The sequence below is a fragment of the Trachinotus anak genome, unplaced genomic scaffold (genome assembly GCF_046630095.1).
Source record: "Trachinotus anak isolate AG129_WGS33_773 ecotype Australia unplaced genomic scaffold, CSIRO_AGI_Tana_v1 ptg000001l, whole genome shotgun sequence".
In the NCBI taxonomy this organism is placed as follows: domain Eukaryota; kingdom Metazoa; phylum Chordata; class Actinopteri; order Carangiformes; family Carangidae; genus Trachinotus; species Trachinotus anak.
This window is the reverse complement of record NW_027273852.1, coordinates 20,963,860-20,969,859: the sequence shown is the minus strand read 5'-3', so window position 1 is coordinate 20,969,859 and position 6,000 is coordinate 20,963,860. Positions and strand designations below refer to the sequence as shown.

At 41.4% G+C, this 6,000-nt stretch overlaps 1 long non-coding RNA gene across 1 annotated transcript in view; it reads left to right on the top strand.

Moving 5' to 3' along the window:
• The first annotated feature begins 2,158 nt into the window (after positions 1-2,158).
• The window catches only part of LOC139624672 (uncharacterized), a 28,743-nt gene continuing 24,901 nt past the window's right edge, over positions 2,159-6,000 (top strand). The window contains exon 1 of the long non-coding RNA XR_011691718.1: positions 2,159-2,720. This is a non-coding gene — a long non-coding RNA (uncharacterized lncRNA). The remainder of the gene's footprint in view (positions 2,721-6,000) is intronic.

The window sequence follows — 6,000 nt, the reverse complement described above, 5'->3', positions numbered from 1 at the left end:
CACACAGACAAAGAAGTTTCACTTGCTTCATAAAATGGGCCCATTTGGCAGAAGTGGAGAACATACCGGCTTATTTTATTACTCACATATGTAAAAACACAATGGCAATGAAAAGCACTGGCCCAGTCCATGTCAAAGTAGGTATGGATTTAACTCACACTACAGGGCATAAAATGGATTGCTGACTTTGTATTTTCAGATATTCCATGACGGTCTGTTGCAGACGAGCTCCAGTGGAAAGTATACGTGAGACTTTATTCACGTCTTCTATGGTTTTATGGTGCTGCATCTCCATCAGACGTTATTTCAGAGCCCTCTCCCTGTGGCTTAGGGGAGAGGTGGAGCTGTTGATTCAGAAAAACAAAAGTCATGTGTTGGAAAATACATCAGGGTGTTTTCCCCCAATAAGAAGCACCGGGGCATCAACATAGATGTTAATGGCATTAAACTAATGATGGGCGCTTAGCTTTATGAGACTTTGTGGTTTGGAGGAAACCGAGAAGTCAGTTTTAGCCGAGCAGCTGGAGGGCTTTGTTATGTGTAGTCAGGTTGCTTACACACATTTAAATATCCATGTACTTACACAGTCGTGCTATCAATTTATTAATTTGTGCCCACACACATCAACAAATACACATACAGGAACACCATACAGACACACACTGCTCTGCTGAGTCAGCACGGCCAGCTATTTTCACAAGCTGGGCCCTCGCCCTTTGTCTTCACCCCAATATAGCTCAGATGTTTCTGCTCTTTGATGTCTGACGTTTTTACCACTTGGCTAATGCTAACATTAGTGTTATTAAAACAATAACAGAGTGAGATTTACAGGCTATGCTGCAGACGCATGGGCGTGCGATAGCAGGAGGGTTATTACCGTAACCAGGCCCTGTCATCTCCTGTATGAGCTGTCGGCAAAGAGAGTGTGTGTGTGTGTGTGTGTGTGTGTGTGTGTGTGTGTGCGTGCGTGTGTGTGTGTGTGTGTGCCAGACTGTGTGAAAGTGCGTAGGTTGTCGGCCATTCTGAGGAATCAAAGGACACACCTATCAGTAAATCAATAACTCATCTAAAGAGTTTGATGGATAAGTTGGTTCAAAGACACATATGATAACACCTCAATAGATTCAAATCTCTCTCTGTGTTTCTCATCTCTTCTTTGTCTCACCAACTCAGTGTACAGTTGTTTTCACTGAGTATTGTCCTCTTTTGAGTTTTTTTTTTTTAAACTGTGTTTCTCTGTATCCAACATCACTGCAAATGCCTGAAACCTCAATGATTTTCAAGGCTTAAATAAATAAAGGTAAAGGTATATGATATTAATGATGAGGTTCAGCACCTTATATCACAGTGACCCCTCTGACCTTGTATTTGCCCCTTTTGCCCAGGCTTCAGCACCATGGAGAGCACATCCAAAATCTGGGCCTGTTTTCATAAAACTTCCAAGAAATGTTTTTTGCAGTTTATTCAGCAGTATGTTATTCTATATGAACATTTATAATTATGATTTTTAAATATATTTGAAAAATTATTATTATTATCATGATCAGACAGAAAACAGAGATGTGATTGGCTCTGTACTGCAGTCCGTAATCCAACGAGAGAGCTCTCTCATAATAAAAACATTTTCAAGTCAAATAAATAAATAGATACATTAAAAAAAGAGCCCTTTGCAAATAGTGTTTATTCTTCAGTTTGTGAGTAAGAGTAAAATTCAGTTATTTTTGTGCAAATCAATGCCAAGGACAATGATACCTGGTGACAGGTGTTTGTGTTGAAACTATCTACCTGTATTCAATATGAAACAATGCCTTTAGACAGGTGCCAACATGTTATCGAGGTAAGCAGGCAAGCTGTGACCATGGCAACAACAAAAAATGAAGACAACACGGAAGTTCTAAAAACTGCCGTTCCTGTAATGGCCACTTGAGGTTGACTCCAAAAGTGAGTCAATCCCCATAGACTCGAAAAAGCCCAACTTTATAGCAGAAATAAACATGTTTACAGCCTGCCAGCCTTTATAGCTCATTTCCGTCTTCATGACATATGGAGTGGTGAATCTTTATATAACTTACCCATTTCAAATGTATTCCGGTCCAGTTGTGTGTAATTGAGGGTGTGCAGCTGTGAGTGACGGGTGGATGACGTCACGGTGGCGTCACTGCTCGGCGTCCCGCCGTCAGCTGGACTCCTGCCTCTGAGCATCACCTGCCGGGTTTGTGGTGTGCCTGCCTCTCGGGGGATTTTTCATGCATATATCGGACTAATAATATGAGTTGTTTACTGACTAACAGTTTGTGAGGGAGTCTGGGCTCCTGTTTTTTTGCTGTGAGTGAAATTTCAGTATTATTGTATTTATAGATAAGCACTAATGTGCAGCTATCGGTGTCTGCGCTTATCATACCTGGCTTAGTTTAGCTCGTTACCCAGCTAATTAGCCCGTAAATTAATTAGCCTTGGATAAGCCTTCAAGGAAGACTTCTGGACGCTAACAATGCTAACGGAGGTGTATGCATTCCACAGTAATTAAATCGGCTCCACCGCTCAAACCCCACTTCTTTCCCCATTTTTTGGATTACCCGGGAGTCGCGCACGACCAAGATGGCGACTCCACTCTGAGCTCCTAGGCCGCTCTTCAGGAAGCTTTGGGGGACGTCAGACTACTTCCATCCTTACAATCAGTCCATGGTTACTACTCTCCAGACTCGAGTCGCTCAGAACAGGTAAGAAATGGGCCTTGATCTTGTTACATGTTCATTCAATAGGCAATATGCTTTCCAATGTAACCAATAATGGCTTTGGAAAGTCATATTTTTCTGCTTAAAATTAAGCACCGACTATTTTCAGCCGTTCCAACAATACCCTGTAGTGAGCTTACATTTTTGTTTGGCTTTTGTGGACTGGAACAAGCATGTTACCACAGCTGAGGTGCCCTTGAGCAAGGAACTTAACTTCCAACTGCTTCAGTGGAGCTGCTCAGTGGCCAACATATCAGACTGTGGTTATGCTGGGCATCTTCCAATTGTGAATATTTGTAACTGTGCCTGTGTCTGTGGCTGTTAGGAAGTGTCTCCATATGAGCCACCATTAGCCACTAGAATTTAATCAACCCTAAGCACAGAAAAGGCATATCGTTACACTGCTTGTCATAAACAAACTCATCATGATGTTAAGAAATACCCAGTAGTCAGTTACTCTACTGTTGGCACACTAGACAAACCAGCGAGCCAGCTGAGTCTCATAAGCATGATCCAACAGCTGGCCATCAGTGTTGAAACCAAAAGCAATATGTCTTAATCTGAGCTCTGATTTCAGGAGGTTTTCAGGAATATCTGAGCAACATTCACACCAAAAACACCCACAGATATTTATTAAAAGGACCAACACTTGAAAATGTACCAATATGTAATGACTGTAACACGTTATTGTTGAAATTCAGTTACAACTCATCTTGTTGATTATCTATTTACTGGAGATTTTATTGTCGGAATCGGTAAGCTATTTCCCCACCATAGGGTTGTGCTGATGGATGGTAGTCCTGGTGATCAAGGATCATCAGTGCGATCGCCGATTGCTTATGCCTTTGCCGATGTCAAGACGATATCTCGCTAGTATCCCATTAATGTATTAACTTATTATCGCCATTACTTGTAGTATTAAATTAATATTGGGTTTAATTTGCCCTGCCACAGTTTCACATATATAACTGATGCTTGCAACACCGAGCACCAAGCACACACAGAGACTACGATCATCTGATTGTCACTGCAGCGCTGCTTGTTGTGTGTAGGTGCTAAACAGCAGACACACTGAACATGTCACTTCGTTCAGTTTCTTCCCCTGCTGCTTCTTAAGGTTATAGAAAGGCCTTTTGGACGACCAACGAGAGAGAGAGAGAGAGAGAGAGAGGGGGCCTTAAACAGCTGTTTTGATGCGCCTCTCCTTCCTGATTGTGAGTGATTGTGAATGCTCTGATGCTTTATTTGTGACAGTTTTGTTTTATCAGAGGCATAAAATGTATTTGTCATCTTACTGTCAGTCGCTCAGGGTATCGGAGAAAAAGCAAGAGAGAGAGTGGCGAGCAAAACTGGACATGCCCACTCTTTGGTAAGCTCGCTCTTTCTTTCTCTCTCTTAGGGTAATGGCCAATTCACATGTGGCCCTAATCCTCTTCTGTACATTTACTTGTGTAATCTGTTTGAGTAATTATGTTTTTTTCCTGCTGATTCGCAAATTCTTGCATTGTGTGGTAATATAACATTAAAAGAGTGTACATCACACTTTACACTGAATGTGAAAACACATTAGACAAAGAAGAGAATTAGTACATCAGTATTTTTTGCACATGTGGGCATGAGTATGAGAATTGGTGAGAGACAGACAGAAAGGCAGGAAGATGTGTATTAGTCAGTATGATCATTGTTTATTTCTGTTTAATAATGTGCAAAATTTTCCATCTTTTCCTCAAAGTACTCACAGAAGTGGGGCCAGAGGTGCCCGCCCTACCACAGTCAGAAGGTAGTTTGCTTGTTAGTATCAGAACGTCTGTATGAAGTGACTGTTCCAATTTTTTTTGTGTGGTAAAACAACCACAAAGACAAGCAAACTGACCATGAATATACAGTTTATTATTGCTAGGAACGAGAGCTTTAAATATAAGTTTTATCATAATTTTACTAATTCCCCAATACCTAACCTTCACTATAGGGATCAATAAAGTTTTGTCTAAAACACTGTTTTCCTTTCTAATTTTGATTGTACGGCCACAAATTCCCAATACTTTGGCTAAACCCCTGCAGTATTTACACTTCTGATCACTGGTTAGCCCACAGATTTAACCATCAGACTTCAAATTACACCCAGAGGAAGAGGGAACATTAATAGAGTTAAAAACAGGAAAGACTGCGGTTGAACTTGTGCTCATAGACACAGACAGTACGGACAGAGACAGACACACACACACAGATGCATGCATCCTTGCAACCACACTCAAGTATGTGCGTGTTACCTCATGCACACACAAACAGATGGATACACACATGCACATGTAGAGGGAATCCCCATCTGACTGATGCAGCAGCAATCCTCAATGTAATCCCTGGATAAAACGTCTCAGATGGATCAGGTGCTTCCACTAACATGTGGTGACACCTGAACCGAGTCATAAGTAACACGGACTAATACACTAATCCTCATGAGGACACCTGCAACTCAGAGCCCTCGATCTGATCAGCTCAAAGCCCTCAGTAGTATTAACACTCTCAGAAAGTGGGTTATATCTATTCTGTAGATAATCTTAAAGTGAATTAAGTATATCTTTTCAGTGTATCTGTTCAGTCAGTCAGTGGATCTCATCTGTGATGCACTGACGATGGGGATGACTCAGATAAAGGGGTTGAGCCAAGACAATGTCAACATATGAGACCTAAATCAGCAGAGGCTCCCAGACTTCCCAAACCGCCAGCAACAACAAGCAACACACCCAGGATCGAGACTAGCTGGAATGTCATTCATATGGTCCTGATTTTATCCCTCACTCCTTCCTCTCATATTCTTTCCGTCCCAAGTTGAGGGAATGGATTGGCTGTTTGGTTGGCTGACTTGTTGATCCAGTGATTTGTTGAATGACTGGTCCTCGGTTGCTGGTTGCCTTGTCATAAGGTCAGTGTGACCCTCTGTTAGTTGTTGTTGGCTGCTTGTTGGTTGTAGTGCTGCAGCTGTCAAATATTTTCATATATTCTACAGATTTTTGTGACACCTAAAGGAATCAGATGAGTAAGATTAAATATGATGTTTATTATTGATATTTAGTATGCATTTGTAGTTTTTGTGCGACCCTGTGGTCTGTTTCCATGCCTCTGTGGTTGTTTTTATCTCTTTGTAGCCATTTTGTGCCTATTTGTGGTTGTTTTGTGTGTCTTTGTGGTAATCTTGTGCCTCTTGAAGGTCCCTTTGCAAAATTTTGATAGATTTTTCAATCCAGAAATGTTAACAGTCACTTCA